We start from the raw sequence: 18,134 nt of genomic DNA on the forward strand, positions 1-18,134 counted from the left end.
CAGACATGACTGAGTGAGTTTTCACTTTCATTTTCTTTTAAGGAAGAAAAATAGTTTTGGACACACACATACACAAATAATTAAACATATGCAGAATGAAAGTTCATTTCAAGAAGAAAGTTTAGGAATGTTCTCACTAGGACTGTAAATAAAATGACCATGTTTTTCACACAAAGTTCCTACTTTTCAGGTATTGAAAGCTACTTAAAAATTAATGTCATTTAGAAAACAATTTTCCTGTTTAGTCAATAGATATTTGTTAGTCACCTGTTACATGGTAGAGCTGACCCTGAGAAAGGGAGGTAAAGGGCAGCAGTGTTAAGCAAAGAATGATGTTAAAGGAAAGCCCTAGAACCTCATAACAAAGAGTTTCCATAATCCTAATGCTAGTCCCTTTCCATAAAGGGATTCAAAGCTGGATGTTCTGAGCATTCCCTTTTATTTAAAAAGAGATAGAGAGAGAGAGATAGTTTCTAATGAAATGGTGGGTGAAGACAGAAGATTTCAGGGAGAAGGCTGAGAGACCCAGCAGGAACACAGGGCATACCTGCAAAGATCCACTGTTGAGAGCAAAAGGAGTCATGAATGTTGGCTGCTTATGGAGTGATAACTGAGAATAGATCTGGTGTTTCTCCCCCAAAGACCATATTTAGAGAACACAGTATTGGTAGGGTTTAAAGAACAAGCAAGAGAAAATTTATCAGAACAAAAACAGTAAAATTCAAACTTGATGAAAATTTGTTTTTCTTTATTTAAGGTTTGTAAAATAATTTGAGGTTTTAAAAAAAATATGAACTGCAGGTTTTATCCTATTAAGGCTACTAAATTTATAAGACCTTATCTAAAGGATATACTTTTAAGAACTGCCTCCCTTCCTTCCCTCCCACCTCCCTTCCTTCCTCCTTCCCTTCTTTTCTTCCTTTATAAGATATCTACTTTTAAAGGGAAATTTGTGGTAACTTACAAAGACCACAGCTACAATCAATTCAGTTCAGTTCAGTTCAGTCGCTCAGTTGTGTCCGACTCTTTGCAACCCCATGAATCGCAGCACGCTAGGCCTCCCTGTCCATCACCGACTCTTGGAGTTCACTCAAACTCATGTCCATCGAGTTGGTGATGCCATCCAACCATCTCATCCTCTGTCGTCCCCTTCTCCTCCTGCCCCTAATCCCTCCCAGCATCAGGGTCTTTTCCAATGAGTCAGCTCTTCCCATGAAGTAGACAAAATATTGGAGTTTCAGCCTCAGCATCAGTCCTTCCAATGAACACCCAGGGCTGATCTCCTTTAGAATGGACTGGTTGGATCTCCTTGCAGTCCAAGGGACTCTTAAGAGTCTTTTCCAACACCACGGTTCAAAAGCATCAATTCTTCAGTGCTCAGCTTTCTTCACAGTCCAACTCTCACATCCATACATGACTACTGGAAAAACTATAGCCTTGACTAGACGGACCTTTGTTGGCAAAGTAATGTCTCTGCTTTTGAATATGCTTTCTAGGTTGGTCATAACTTTCCTTCCAAGGAGTAAGCGTCTTTTAATTTCATGGCTGCAGTCACCATCTGCCGTAAAACAAGGACCAAAGTACAAAAACACTACAAGAACAGGACAAGACTGAGGATAGAAAGTAAATAAAAATCAAATGAGTTGCTAAAAACAAATACAAAACATATCCCTGTGTTTCCTGAGGACTATGCCAAAAATGCATAATAAGTAACATAGATCCAAGTAACATAATAACAGAGAACTCATGTTTAACAATAAAAGCATACCAGCTCTTCAGAAAAGACAAACATTTCCTTGCTCTAGCAGATTTTTTTTTAAGAAGGCTTTTTATGTAAGGGACATCCCTCAGTTTTGGGTAAACCTAGTGGAAAAGAAGGAAATGGCAACCCACTCCAGTGTTTTTGCCTGGAGAATCCCATGGACAGAGAAGCCTGGTAGGCTTCAGTCCATGGGGTCACACAGAGTCGGACACGACTGAAGCGACTTAGCAGCAGCAGCAGCAGTGGAAAAGAAGGGGGTTCTCATCTAAAGACAAAGATTGAAATACTGGTACTGTTTGCTGTTACTGTTTTGCCTTGTACACAATGGTTGGACATGGCCTTAGTTAGGAAGTTCTGGTTCCTCCACTTCACTCCTTTCCTTTCCACTTCTCTGCCGCCGCTTTCTATCCTGTCCCATTCCATCTCATGGAAGTATCGAATGCTCTCACTCTTGTCCCTTTACTGGGTATAGAGATGAATTGTTGTTTTTGTTATTTTAAATTTTTGGCTGCATTGGATCGTCATTGTGATGTTCGAGCTTAGTTACCCTGCAGCACGTGGGATCTTACTTCCCCGGCCAGGGATTGAACCAATGTATCCTGCATTGCAAGGTGGATTCTTAACCACTGGACCGCCAGGGAAATCCCAAGGTGAATTGTTATTAAACTTATTTTTTTAAGGGGAGCGTCTTGGATATCTCTGAGAAACTGATGAAAACTATGAATGCCTTCCCTAGAAAAAATAAACATATACATACAATTTGGGGTAAATTAATTTTATCACATTCAAAATTTATTTTCAATATAAACAGAATATATTTCCATGGTTTATGTTTAATATAATGTTTAGGCAATTATGTCTCTCTCATTTTTATTTTTCATGAAGAAGTAATGGCCTCTGTGTGAAAAAGTAGAAAAAAATTTAAATTCTGCTGTAAGTAAATTTCAATTAGGAGTTGCTGTTGCTTGGTTATAGAATGAACTTTAATGTATGTATTTCACTATTATAAAACTTACAGTTATTTTTTTTTACTGTAGTATGCTGAAAACTTCACATACCTTCTCTCATTTAATTCTAACAAGTATCTTTGAGGGAGTTTTTTTTTTTAATATCCATGTTAAAGATACTTGGCTTTCATTTTGCTGTTGTTATTTAGTTGCTAAGTCATGTCCAACTCTTTTGCAACCACATGGACTGTAACCCACCAGGCTCCTCTGTCCATGGAATTTCCTAGGGAAGAATACTGGAGTAGGTAGCCATCTCCTTCTCCAGAGGATTTTCCGAGCCCCGGGATCAAACCCAAGTCTCCTGCTTGGCAGGTGGATTCTTTACCACTGAGCCACCTGGAAAGCCCTGGCTTTCATTTCACTCAAGTACGTATTTGCTCAAGAGACAAACTTGATAATAAATCAAACTCAGGTGACTGTTTGTAGAGGACAGACTCCATATGGGGGTTAAAAAAAAAAGTCCAGTACGGAGGAAATTGGGTTTTAGGCAGCTATACTTTCATTTAGTTTTAATCTTGCTGTTGTACACTTCTGTTCTGCTCCTTTTCCAATCTCCCTTCTTGCTTCCTCATATAATCGCTTTTTAAATCAAGAAAATAATTCCTATGAAAGGGAAGGGCTTTTTTGAGGAAGAAATTTTCTTATGTAATTGGCTGATGGGCATGCATTGTTTTAACATCAGTATTGAAAGTGAAAGTGGCTCAGTCGTGTCCGACTCTTTGCAATCCCATGGACTGTCCATGGAATTCTCTAGGGCAGAATACTGGAGTGGGTAGCCTTTCCTGTCTCCAGGGGATCTTCCTGACCCAGGAATTGAACCAGGGTCTCCTGCATTGCAGGCGGATTCTTTACCAACTGAGCTATCAGGGAAGCTGATCCCATTTTACAAGTCACTTTTTTAAATTAAGAGACCAGAACTTTGGTTTAGTGAATTTTTCCTTGATTTTTGAATTCTGAATTTAACCTCACCCATGGGTTTTTGATTACACATATTATTGAAGAACATCTGTTGTATAACATGGTGACTAAGAGTGTGTACATAATAGTTGTCGAAAAATTACATGAGTAGGGGAAAAAAGTTGTGCAGCCAGACTGCCTGGTTTTTACTAAGTAAACTGGAGCCAGTTTCAACATTTCTGTACCTCCATTCTATTAATTGTATTATAAATATAATAAACATATAAACCCCATCTTATAGGGCTGTTATGAGGATTAGTTAATACATTTACAATTTAAAGATGATATCTAGTACACTGTAGGTACTCAAATTTTTCATGTATGTATTTTTAGATAATTTAGTGCAGTTTTCTCCACTCCCAGATATGTACCTTGAATAGATGCCCTTGATCTAGTTTGGACCTTTGGATTGAAACTCAGCTTATCAAGCTGGAGCTGCAGTAAGTTTAATCATAAATTTCAGCTGACTAGCTCAAATAGAAACAGAAACAGTTCTAAGAACTGCCATATCTCTCTGCTCTTATTTTTCAATATTTACACTTCACTAGACCATAGGGGCAGAGAAGGCAATGGCACCCCACTCCAGTACTCTTGCCTGGAAAATCCCATGGATGGAGGAGCCTGGAAGGCTGCAGTCCATGGGGTCGCTGAGGGTCGGACACGACTGAGCGACTTCACTTTCACTTTTCACTTTCATGCATTGGAGAAGGAAATGGCAACCCACTCCAGAGTTCTTGCCTGGAGAATCCCAGGGCCGGGGGAGCCTGGTGGGCTGCTGTCTATGGGGTCGCACAGAGTCGGACACGACTGAAGTGACTTAGCAGCAGCAGCAGACCATAGGAGAAATTTTTATTCAATCATTTAACTAGTTTATTGGAATATGTAACCAGGTAGTTAATGTTGAACAAATTTCACCTTAAAGGCTATACTTTTTGTGTATTAATTTAAGTTTTTTCATTTTTTTCCCCCACTGTGGAGTAAGCTTTCATAAACATTGTCCTCTCATTTAATAATAAACTTTATCTTCACCCAAATATTTCAAATTCCTGGTCTGGGACAAATGACAGATCCCTGGATTTTTAAATCCCTAAAGACTCTGAGCTAGACACTAGAGTTTCCTGATGGAATTTCTTTGACTAATAAATAAAAGATATTTTTATTTCCCCACTTAATCAAACTAGACATTTCAAAATAGATTCTAATTTTGTCTAGTTTAGGAGAAGAAATTGAATTCATATTTTCCATTTGGAATTATAAGTATTTTTTGCTACTTTTCAAAGCAGCATGAAATGTGTCACATATGTCCAGTATTTAATTTTCCATAATGTGCATTAAGGTATAAAAATAGGGCTAGAATTTCTGGAAGTATTACTTATCACAATTTAAAAGAATGTAAGGAAATGTTATTATCTCACTGGAGTTATAAAAGAAAATGAGAAAAGAAAAATACCACTATTAAGTAGTATTCTTTTTTATTTAATAATTTTCCTTATTTTATTTTTGGCTGTGTAGGGTCTTCATTGCTGGCTGGGCTTTTCTCTAGTTGCAGTGCCTGGGTTTCTCAGTGCAGTGGCTTCTCTTCTTGTGCAGCGCGGGCTCTAGGGCATGCAGGTTTCAGTAGACGCAGCACTTGGACTCAGTAGTTACGGGTCTTGGGCTCTAGAGCACAATCTCAATAATTGTGGCATATGGGCTTAGTTGCCCGGTAGTATATGGGACTTTCCTGGACCAGGGTCCAACCTATGTCTCCTGCATTGCAGGTGGATTCTTTACTGCTAAGCCACCTGGGAAGCCCAACCCTGTGCCTATATCAAATAACACAGATTCATAATATATAAAACAAAACAGGCAAGCTTATTCAGATAAATTTACAATTAGGTTGGTTGAAAGTAATGCTTTCCTGTTAGAAACTGACAGATGAAGTAGAGAAAATGAATAAAGGTTCATAAATTTGAAAACTATATCTAACAAACTGGACAGTAGATTTTACATATTTGAATTGCCAGGAAAAAAAGGTTAATTTATTATTTTCAGAAGAAAGTCTTACTGAGTACCAAAGAATCAATTTCATAGATTATGTTTTGTGACTACAATGCAATACAATTAGAAGGTAATGTATAAACTGACCAAGAAGATTCAAATAAATGTTGAAAAAACTGTTTTAAATGATGCAAAGAAGAAATCAAATGAAAATTACAAAATACTCAGAACTTCAGTGGAGGCACTCTCTATAACAACTGTGTGCACAGCTAAAAATATAGTTGGAATCAAACATTAAATATTAATTAACATGTGAGCAATCTAGAAAGATGGTATAGATGAACCTGTCAGCAGGGTGAGAATAGAGAGGCAGACAATAGAACACAAATTAAAAAACGCTTACTCCTTGGAAGGAAAGTTATGACCAACCTAGACAGCATATTAAAAAGCAGAGACACTACTTTGTCAACAACAATCCATCTAGTCAAGGCTAGGGTTTTTCCAGTGGTCATGTATGGATGTGAGAGTTGGACTATAAAGGAAGCTGAGCACAGAAGAATTGATGCTTTTGAACTGTGGTGTTGGAGAAGACGCTTGAGAGTCCCTTGGACTGCAAGGAGATCCAACCAGTCCATCCTAAAGGAAATCAGTCCTGGGTGTTCATTGGAAGGACTGATGTTGAAGTTGAAACTCCAATATTTTGGCCACCTGATGCAAAAAGCTAAGTCATTGGAAAAGACTCTGATGCTGGGAAAGATTGAAGGCAGGAGGAGAAGGGGATGACAGAGGATGAGATGGTTGGATGGCATCACCAACTCAATGGACATGAGTTTGAGTAAACTCTGGGAGTTGGTGATGGACAGAGAGGCCTGGCGTGCTGTAATCCACGGGGTCACAAAGAGTTGGACACAACTGAGTGACTGAACTAAGCTGAATTGAACTGATGAAGACACAGAAGATGTAGGAGAGGGTGGGACAAATTGAGAGAGTAGCATTGACATATATACTACCACGTGTAAAATAGCTAGTGGGAAGCTGCTGCATAACACACGGAGCTGGGCTTGGTGCTCTGTGTGACCTAGAGGGATAGGATGGGGAGGGGTGGGAGGGAGCCTCAACATGGAGGGTAATGTATGTCTATATACAGCTGATTCACATTGTTCTACAGGAGAAACAACATTGTAAAGCAATTATATTCCAATAAAATAAAAATACAGTTAGAATGACATAGCTTTAGGTATATATTAAAAATCAAGACAGTGAAATAATAAGCATTCTAACTTTAGAAGTTAAAAAAAGAGTAAATTCTAAACTATGTTACGCAGTAATGAAAATAAGGACAAATTAATAGAATGGAAATCAAAGAAACAAGAGCTGAGATCAACAAAACCAGAAGCTAGTTTTCCGGAAAGATAAATTAAAAAAAAAAAAAAAATATATATATATATATATATTTCCGGCGAGATTCCTTAAGACTAGTTCTAACCCTTGCACGCCTCGTCAGCTTCCGGGCCCTCAGAAGCCCTGCCCCGCGTCTGGGACCGTGCCTCCCTTTCTCGTCATCCACTCTGGGGCCAACCATGCTGCTCCGGCTCCCCTGACTGTGAGGGGAGGCTGTTCACAGTGCGGTGTGAGAAGAGCTTGCCGGTGTGGCCTGGAGTGTCCGCCTGTGTGAGCGCAAGGCTGCCTGAGTGTGGGGCAGGACGGACAGAAGGCAAGAAGGGGCAGCTGCCAGCCACTGCCCTCCTGAGGTAGGGCTCCGAGGAACCCACGGTTTCTAAATTCAGACCTGGATTTTCAGGTCCTTATGAAGGTATTTTATCACGGCGTTAGAGGTTTCCTTTTCCTTTTGTATAAATGGTAGGTAGGTCTTCATTGTACTTTGTCCCAGACCTCACATAGGGTTGTGTTGCTGGCGAAAATACAAATTAGTACCACTCCTGCGGCGAGATGATAATTACTTTCAAGATGCGAATGTGTACTCTTTGGCTCAGTAATTTCATGTCTGGAAATTGATTCTACAAATGGATTTGTACAACGGGCGAAGTAAAATGTGTAGAATGCAATTTTGAAGCAACAACTGAAAACAACGAAAGTGCCATCGATAAGGGGTTAAGTAAGTTAGGACACAATCAGATAATGGAATATAATGCACCTGTAAAGGAAGATGTGGAAGTTCTCTGAACCACATGAAAAGATTTTGACATTCATTAAGTGTAAGAGCAAGCTACAGAAAACGGGGGAAAAAATAAGACTATAGATTCATATTTGCTTATCCTTGTGAAAAGAAAGATTGGAAAAAATAAGTAGAAATTACTTGTGTATATTTGTGGATGGGGATAAGTGTTGTTTTTATATTTCAACTCTGAAATATTACCTAATAAAATATATATTAAAATAAGACAGTGATTTCAGAAAAAACACAGAAACTAGTGAGGAAACTCATAAGCAAATACCATGGAAAACCTTATCCTACTTTGGTAGGATACTTTGGTCAAGTGGCAGTTTTCTTAAAGAAATGTAAATGACCAAAATTTACTCCAAAATGAAGAGACAAAACAAGAATAGAACTGTAACCATTAAAAGTTATTAGGTTTTTTTTAAATTAAGAAATTACATGTGAATGCTACATACTGACTATCTTAGATATATTTATAATATAAACTGTGACAGGGAAGATAATTTCAGAATAGTGTTATATGTAGGTGGGGGTGAAGAAATATTAATATGAAGGAACTCAAAGGGTTTCAGCTCTTTGTATAAAGTTTCATTGCTCATACACAATCCATGGAATTCTCCGGGCCAGAATAGTGGAGTGGATAACCTTTCCCTTTTCCAGGGGATCTTCCCAACCAAGGATCAAACCCAGGCCTCCCACATTGCAGGCGGATTCTTTACCAGCTGAAGCACAGGGAAGTCCAAGAATACTGGAGTGGGAAGTCTATCCCTCCTCTAGGGGATCTTCCCGACCCAGGAATCAAACCAGGGTCTCCTCCATTGCAGGCGGATTCTTTACCGACTAAGCTATCAGGGAAGCCCTAATGTCTGAAGCAAATCTGAGAGAAAGTTACTCTTGTAAACCAGGATATGGTAGCTAGAGATGTCTTGTTATTTCCTATACCTTGCATATTTTAAATATTTTATAATTTAAAAAGATTTTCACATTTCCTTGGTTACACAGAAGTTTTTCACATAACAGTTTCAATTAAATTTCTCTTGCTAGATTGTAAGCTGTTTGAGATCAGAATCCATATCTCTTTAAAAAAAAAAAAAAAACTAATTATTTTTATTTTTATTATTTTTTATTTTTAATTTATTTATTTTAATTGGAGGCTAATTACTTTATAATATTGTAGTGGTTTTTAGAGCAGTTTTAGGTTTACGGAAAAATTAAGCAGAAAGTACAGAGAATTCCCATTTACTGTCTCTCTCTCTCATCACCCCACCCCCTCTATAGTTTCCCTTATTAATATCTTACACTGATGTGTTGCTTTTGTTTCAATAGACAAGCCAATGTTGACACATGATTATTAATATATAGGTGACATTATGGTTCACTCTTCTGTTATAGTGTTGTGTGGATTTTGACAAATACATAATGACAGATAGTCACTGTTACAGGATCATACAGAATAGTTTACTGCCCTGAAAATCCAGTTCATTTCACCTATTCATCCTACCCTCCCTTCCCCAACCCCTGATTTCTTTACTGTCTCTGTAGTTTTGGCTTTTCCAGAATGATATATTTGAAATCATACTGTATGTAGACTGGCTCCTTTCACTTAGCTAAACATGTTTAATATTCCTCCATATCTTTTGTGGGCTTCATAGATCATTTCTTTTTATGGCTAAATAATATGCCATTGTATGGATATTCCACAGGTGTTATTTTTTTTTAATCTATTCATGAAGGTCATCTAATTTGCTTCCAGTTTTAGGTGATTATATATACCATTGTTATAAACATTCAGGTGCTGCTTTTTGTGTGGGGACAAGTTTACATTTATTTGGGTGAATGCCTAGGAGCATCCTAAAGTTTGCAATATATATTAATTAATATATAATTAATTAATATATATATAATATATAATATATAATTAATTAATCTAAATTCACTTTCTAGTAATAATATATAGTCCCATGAGTAATGCCACCACCTTATAGCAGATCTTCCCAATTCCTCATTCTCTTTCTTTATAACATTTCTTGTCATTCATTTCATTTGTCCATAAGCTTTAATCATCTCATGTATCATTATTATTATTATTTTGAACAAACTGTTATCAGATCGATTAAGAATAAAAAAAAACTGGAAGACTTATTTTACCTTCATTTATTCCTTCTCTAATTCTCTTCTTACGTAGATCTGAGTTTCTGACCTGTATCATTTCCTTCTTTCTGAATAAATTTCCTTTAACATTTCTTGCAAGGTAAGTCTTCTGGTGATGAACTCCCTAAATTTTTCTGTCTGAGAATGTCTTTCTTCTTTACTTTTAAAGGATAATTATTTGGATGCAGAATATTTTGTTGTTTTCATTCAGCACTAAATATTTAACTCTACTCGTTTTTTGCTTGCATGATTTCTGAGGAGAGTTCCAGTATAGCTTTTATACTTGTTGCTTTATAGGTATTTTTCTCCCTTTTGACTTCTTCTGAAATGATCTTTTTGTCTTTGATTTTTTGCTGTTTGAATAGGAGGTGCCTAAGTATAGGGTTTTGTTTTATTTTTAACTTTTATCTGAGTTAGTGTGTTCTCTGACTCTGAGACTGCTGATTCTGTGATTTGGTGTCTGTCATTTATTTTGGAATAGTCTCAGCCATCAAAACTTAAAATGTCTTTTCAGTTCTTTTTGCTCTTTCCTCTACTTCTGTTGGACTTCCCTTATAGCTCACTCAGTAAAGAATCTGTTTGCAATGCAGGAGACCTGGGTTCAATTCTTGGGTTGGGAAGATTTCCCTGGAGAAGGAAATGGCAACCCACTCCAGCATTCTTGCCTGGAGAATCCCATGAACAGACCAGCCTGGCAGGCCAGTCCATGGGATTGCAAAGTCAGAGATGACTTAGCGACTAAACCACCACCACTCCTTCTCCTATTCCCATTATATATATGTTATACCTTTTGTCCCATAGTTCTTAGATATTCTATTTTTCACAGTTTTTTTTTTTTTTCCTCCTTTTAGTTTGGGAAGCTTCTACTGAATTCTTCAAGCGCACTGATTCTTATCAGTCTACTGATGAACCCAGCAAAGGAATTCTTCATTTCTGTCAGTGTTTTTTGATTACAGCATTTCTTTTTGATTCTTGCTTAGAATTTCCATTTATCTGATTATATTACCTCCTTGTTCTTAAAGATTGCCCATTTTTTCATTAAAGCTCTTAGTATATTAATAATAATTATCTTTAATTCCTGGTCTGATAATTCCAGAATCTCTGCTGTCTATAAATCTGGTTCTGATGGTTGGCTTGTCCCCTCAGTCATTTTTTGCCTATCAGCATGCCCTGTAATTTTTAGTTGAGAATCTGACATGATGTATTAGGTAAAAGAGATTGAGGTGCCTTTAATGTGAGGTTTTATGTTAGGCTGTGTTTTCTATTTATAGTAGCTGTAGGTGTTCCTTGCCAGTCAGTCTTCCCACAACTACTTCCCACCCTTTAGGCAAACACTGTTCTGATTGTATCACCGTAGATTAATTGTTATCCTTGAACTTCAAAAAAGAACCATATAAGATTTACTCTTTTATGTCTGAATACTCTTGTTAACATGTTTTTAAGATTCATTGATGTTGTATATCTTTTTATTACTAAACAATGAATAGTCTATTATATGGATATACTATAATTCATTTATTCAGTCTGCTGTTGATGGTGGTTTCCTTTTTTTTTTTCCCTTTTAACTACAATAAATAAAACTTCCGAGTGATTTCCCTGGCAGTCTGGTGGTTAGGATTACATGGGGCCTGGGGTGATCCTTGGTCAGGCAACTAAAATCCTACAAGCCACAGTGTGGCCAAAAAATAAAAAAAATTTTAAAAACCTGAAAACTTCTGAGATTGGATTCCCTGGGAAACAAATTCTGAGTTGAAGGTTTTAGTTTTACTATATTAAAAATTTCAACAGGTGGTGTAGGGATCAGTACTCACGGGGAATGACAGGCAGGATTGGGTGAAAGAAGAAACTGAACTGCAACACAGTGGGAGCTGGGCTGGCCCTTCAGAGTTGCCCTCTGTATATTAGCTATCTTGCTGCAGAAGAAATCACCCCGAAACCTAGTGGCTTAAAGCCACAATTATTTATTATCTGTCAGAATTCAGAATTTGGAAGCAGCCTGCCTATGTAGTTCTGGATTAGGATGTCTCATAAAGTTGCCCTCAGATGGTGGCTGGAGCTGGGGTCACCTAAATGCTTCTCCACCCATGTGCAGTGCCTGGGCTGGGAAGACTCAGAAAGTTGAAACAGCTGAAGCTCCTCCAGCTTTCCTGTGTCTGTGTAGTTCCCCACTTGATATCTCCAGCATGGAGGCTTCAGAGTAGCCAGGCTTCTTACATGTATCCTATAGGCTCAAGGCTTCTAAAGCATCTCCCTCTGAGTGAGAAGGAGCTAGGTGGAGGCCAAACCACCTTTTATGATCCCATCTGGAAGTCACACAGCACATTTCTCACACTGTATTAGTCAAGACAGATACAAAATTCCTCTGGATCCAAGGAGAGACCATAAACCTGCTTCTCGATGGAGAAGTGTCATCATTACAAGAAGAGTGAATGAGATGGAACATGTAGTACAGCTGTCTTTGGAAAATACTTTCTTTGAGGCATTGAGGCTGGGGAATGAGACTTTATTCCCTAGCATTGACTAGTCATGGCATGTGTCATAAGGCTCTTGTATGAGCTGATTCTCTTCAGTTGAGGGCAATTCCTAGAAAAGGATTCAGCTGTTTTCTTAGTTGTCAACATCCCTCAAAGCTGGGGGTAGCTCAGTCAGTAAAGAATCTGCCTGCAGTGCAGGAGATCCGGGTTCAATCCCTTGGTTGGGAACATCCCCTGGATGAAGGAAATGACAACCCACTCCAGTATCCTTGCCTGGAAAATCTCATGGACAAAGGAGCCTGGTGGGCTGTAGTCCATGGGGTCACAATGAGTAGGGCACGACTGAGTGACTAACACTTAGTTACTTAACTTACTCAAAGCTGGAGGAGTGAGTGCTTCAGTCCTAAAGGTGGCATATGATTGACTGCATTTACTGCAGGTGTTAGAAACATTCTAGTCTCTTTGTGGACATATATTTCCTTTATTTTGCATATTTATGTAGGCATGGAATTTCTCATCATATGTATGTGTATCTTTATTTAGCTTCATGTTAGTACCAAACAGCTTTCCAAAACGGTCGTACCATCTGAAATTCTTAGCAGCAGTTTGCTAGAGTTCCAGTTGTTTCACATCCTTAACATTTGGCATCATCCTTTTGTAATTTTAGCCATTCTAGTTGGGTGTGAGATGATATTTCACTGCGGTTTTACTTTGCATTTCTCTGATGACTAATATGCTGATCACTTTCATGTGATTAGTGCCCTTCCGTATATCTTCTTTTATGAAGTATGTATTCAAGCCTTTTACCCATTTAAAAAAGTGGGTTGTTTGTGTTACTAATAATGTGTACTGTCTACAATTTACAGTCCTAATTTATAGTTATAGCAACACTTTCTTTGACAGAGAAGTACTGCAAATATTTTCTCCCAGTCTGTAGCTTCTATTTTTATTATCTTAATGGTGTGTTTTGATGAGCAGTATTTTAAGTACAGTTTATCAATATTTTTTTTCTTTTATGTTTAGTGCTTTTTACATCTTCTTTAAATAAAAATCTTTGTCCTAAAGTTGTGGAGATATTCATCTCCTGTTTTCCCAGGGAAGCTTTGTAGTTTTAGCTTTTGTGTCTCAGGTCCATCTCGTTGTGTGTTTTTTTATTTTTTTTTAAATTTTATTTTATTTTTCAACTTTACATAATTGTATTAGTTTTGCCAAATATCAAAATGAATCCGCCACAGGTATACATGTGTTCCCCATCCTGAACCCTCCTCCCTCCTCCCTCCCCATACCCTCCCTCTGGGTCGTCCCAGTGCATTAGCCCCAAGCATCCAGTATCGTGCATCGAACCTGGACTGGCAACTCGTTTCATACATGATATTTTACATGTTTCAATGCCATTTTCCCAAATCTTCTCACCCTCTCCCTCTCCCACAGAGTCCATAAGACTGTTCTATACATCAGTGTCTCTTTTGCTGTCTCGTACACAGGGTTATTGTTACAATCTTTCTAAATTCCATATATATGCGTTAGTATACTGTATTGGTGTTTTTCTTTCTGGCTTACTTCACTCTGTATAATAGGCTCCAGTTTTTTTAAAATATTAATTTTTATTTATTTTCAGCTGTGCTGGCTCTTCATTGCTGTTCAGGCTTTTCTCTGGTTGCAGCGAGCTGGGGCTGCTCTCTCGTTGTGGTGCGTGGGCTTCACATTGTGGTAGCTTCCCTCGCTGTTGAGCACAGGTTCTAGAGCTCGCAGGCTTCGATCATTGTGGCTCCCTGGCTCTAGAAAACAAGCTCAGTAGCTGTGGTGCGTGGGCTTAGCTGCTCTGCAGCATGTGGGATCTTCCTGGATCAGGGATGGAACTTGTGTCTCCTGCATTGGCAGGCGAATTATTTACCACCAAGCCGCCAGGGAAGCCCTGACATTTGAGCGTGGTATATTATCCAGTTAGTCTAGCACTATTTGTTGAAACATTTTTCCTTTTCCAACCAAATTGCCTTGGAATCTTTTCAAAGAATCAACCAACTATATATATTTTATCTATTTCTAAACTGTTTATTCTATTTCAGTGGTGTGTTTGGCTGTTTTTATGATGATCTCATAATGTTTTGATTGCTATAGCTGTATAATAAATCATAAAATTAGTAATGTCAGTGATCCAACTCTTTGTTTTGTTGTTTTAATTTTTTTTGGACTTTAGTTGATTCACAGTGTTGTGTTAGTTTCAGATATACAGCCAAGTGAATCAGTTATATACAAATATCCACTTTTTTTTTTAAAGATTCTTTTCCCATATAGGCCATTACAAAGTATTGAGTACAGTTCCCTGTTTGTTTTGGCTTTTCCAGGTCTTTTACATTTCCATAATATTAAAAAAAATTTTATTTGACTGCACTGGATCTTAGTTGCTACATGTGGGATCCAGATTCCCTGACCAGGGATCGAACCCAGGCCCCCTGCATTGGGAGTGCAGAGTCTTAACTACTGGACCACCTGGGAAGCCCTCCATAACATCTTGAGATCAGTTTGTCAATTTCTACAAAAAAAAGTTCTTTTGTTTTAGATTTTGGCTTTATCAATTTGAGGACAATAGACTCTTGAACAACTATGAGTATTTGACACATACATGGTCTATATTTCCACTTATTTAGATATTTTTAAAATACAATTTTATTTGTTTGTTTCTTGGCTTTTCTGGGTCTTTGTTGCTGCATGAGCAACACTCGCGTTGCACTCTAGTTGCAGTGAGCTGGGGCTAACTCTCTGGTTGTGATGCATGGGTTTCTCATTGTGGTGGCTTCTCTTGTTGCTGAGCATGGGCTCTAGAGAGTGTGGGCTCAGTAGTTGTGGCCCACGGGCTTAGTTGTTCCATAGCATGTGGGATCTTCCCAGACCACGGGTGGAACCCATGTCTCCTACATTGGCAGGTGGATTCTTTACTATTAAGCCACCAGGGAGGCCCCTTATTTAGACCCTTTAAAATTTCTTTCAGTACTGATGTCTTGCACACATTTTGTTAAATTTATTTCCAAAAATTGTATGAGTTTTAAGCTAATTTGAATGAAGATGATTTAATAATTTTATTTTCCAATTATTTAATGCTGCTGCCAAGTCGCTTCAGTCGTGTCTGACTCTGTGTGACCCCAGAGACGACAGCCCACCAGGCTCCCCCGTCCCTGGGATTCTCCAGGCAAGAACATTGGAGTGGATTGCCATTTCCTTCTCTACATTTAATGCTAGCATGTGGAAATAAATATAACTTCATTTATTTTTTTTGCTTTTTTAATATAAATTTATTTATTTTAATTGGAGGTTAATTACTTTACAATATTGTATTGGTTTTGCCATACATCAACATGAATCTGCCACAGGTGTACAGGTGTTCCCCATCCTGAACCCCACTCCCACCTCCCTCCCCATGTCATCCCTCTGGGTCATCCCAGTGCACCAGCCCCTAGCATCCTGTATCATGCATCGAACCTGGACTGGTGATTCATTTCACATATGATATTATACATGTTTCAATGCCATTCTCCCAAATCATCCCACCCTTGCCCTCTCCCACAGAGTCCAAAAGACTGTTCTATACATCTGTGTCTCTTGCTGTCTCTCATACAGGGTTATCATTACCATCTTTCTAAATTCAATATATATGCATTAGTATCCTGTATTGGTGTTTTTCTCTCTGGCTTACTTCACTCTGTATAATAGGCTCCAGTTTCATCCACCTCATTGGAACTGATTCAAATGCATTCTTTTTAATGGCTGAGTAATATCCCGTTGTGTATATGTACCACAGCTTTCTTATCCATTCGTCTGCTGATGGACATCTAGGTTGCTTCCATGTCCTGGCTATTATAAACAGGGCTGCGATGAACACTGGGGTACACGTGTCTCTTTCAATTCTGGTTTCCTCGGTGTGTATGCCCAGCAGTGGGATTGCTTATTCTAGTAGTGTTTCTTTTTGAGACACCTTAGGATTTTATATGTATTTGATGATATCATCTGCAACAGAAGACAGTTCTACTTCTCCCTTTCTTTATGGTTTTTATTCCTTTTTCATACTCATATCACTGGTCAGCATCTTCAGCACAATGTTGAATAAAAGTGGTTATAGCAGTTATATTAAACTATTTCTGTCAATCTCAGGGGTGAAAGTATTCAATGTGCAGGCATGCTCAGGTGTGTCCTGCTGCGACCCTAAGGACTGCAGCCCTCCAGGCTCTTCTGTCCAGATTTTCCAGGCAAGAATACTGGAGTGGATTGTTATTTCTTAGTCCAAGGGATCTTCCTGACCCAGGAATCAAACCTTCATCTCCTGCATTGCCAGGAGGATTCTTCACCATTGGTCCACCCAGAAAGTCCAAAAAGCATCTAATATTACACTATTAAGTATGATGTTAGAGGCAGGTTCTTCATAGATGATTGTTTTATCAGTTTGAAGAAGTTCCCTTTTATTCCTTATTTGCTGAGAGGTTAAAAAAATATGTCAGGTGTTTTTTGCCACCTTTATTGAAATGATTTTTGAATTTATGATTATTGAAATGACTATATTGTCTTCCCCCTCTGTTCTATCACATAGTGAATTAAATAATTGATTTTCTACTGTTAAACCAACTTTGCACTCCTGGTATAAATCTCACTTTGTCATGATGGATTGTCACTTTTATATACTGCTGGATTTGATTTGCTACTTTTCAAAAAGGTTTTGGCATCTGTATAAATGAAGTTTGCTGCTGCTACTGCTAAGTCACTTCAGTCATGTCCGACTCTGTGCGACCCCATAGACCGCAGCCCACCAGGCTCTCTCGTCCCTGGGATTCTCCAGGCAAGAACACTGGAGTGGGTTGCCATTTCCTTGTCCAATGGATGAAAGTGAAAAGTCAAAGTGAAGTCGCTCAGTCGTGTCCGACCCTCAGCAACCCCATGGACTGCAGCCTTCCAGGCTCCTCCATCCATGGGATTTTCCAGGCAAGAGTACTGGAGTGGGGTGCCATTGCCTTCTCCGATAAATGAAGTTTATCGGTCTGTAATTTTTTTTCCTTTAAGGTGTTTTTTGTCAGATTTTGGTATCAGGGTTATCCTGGCTTTATAATATCATTTGGGAAGTTTCTCCCTTTCTCTATTTTCCAACAGAATTTATATAAGATGGGTATTATTTCTACCCTAACTCAGCAGTAAAACTGTCCGGACTGGTGGTTGGATGCTTTCAGGATTTTCTCCTTATTTTTGAGTTTTAGCAGTTTTACCACGATGTGTCTAAATGTGGTTTCCCCTGTGTTTATTTTGCTTGTGGCTTTACTGAATTTCTTGGATCAAGTTTAAGAAGTTTCGACCATTATTCCTTCAGATATTTATCTGCTCTATTCCTTCTCATCTCCCTTTCTGGGACTGTATTTGCTTATAGGTTAGACTTCTTGATATTTTCCCACATGTCCTAGAAACTCTGTTTATTTTTAAAAATATATGTTTTCTTCAGATTTGAGGGGAATTTACAGCCAGACTTCGTGTCTCCCTTTTATATAGCTCCTTCCTTTCTGGGCTGTCTCCCTTCAATTTCCAGATGTGTGGTAACCCCAGATCTTCATACTTTCACCCATTAAGATTGTAGCTTTCTGCTGGTGTTT

General features: G+C 38.3%; 1 protein-coding gene across 1 annotated transcript in view; it reads left to right on the forward strand.

The window, feature by feature from the left end:
- The window catches only part of ADGRG7 (adhesion G protein-coupled receptor G7), a 71,140-nt gene that overhangs the window by 858 nt on the left and 52,148 nt on the right, over positions 1-18,134 (forward strand). The window lies entirely within an intron of this gene.

The sequence above is a fragment of the Bos indicus x Bos taurus genome, chromosome 1 (assembly GCF_003369695.1).
Source record: "Bos indicus x Bos taurus breed Angus x Brahman F1 hybrid chromosome 1, Bos_hybrid_MaternalHap_v2.0, whole genome shotgun sequence".
Taxonomy (NCBI): Eukaryota; Metazoa; Chordata; class Mammalia; order Artiodactyla; family Bovidae; genus Bos; species Bos indicus x Bos taurus.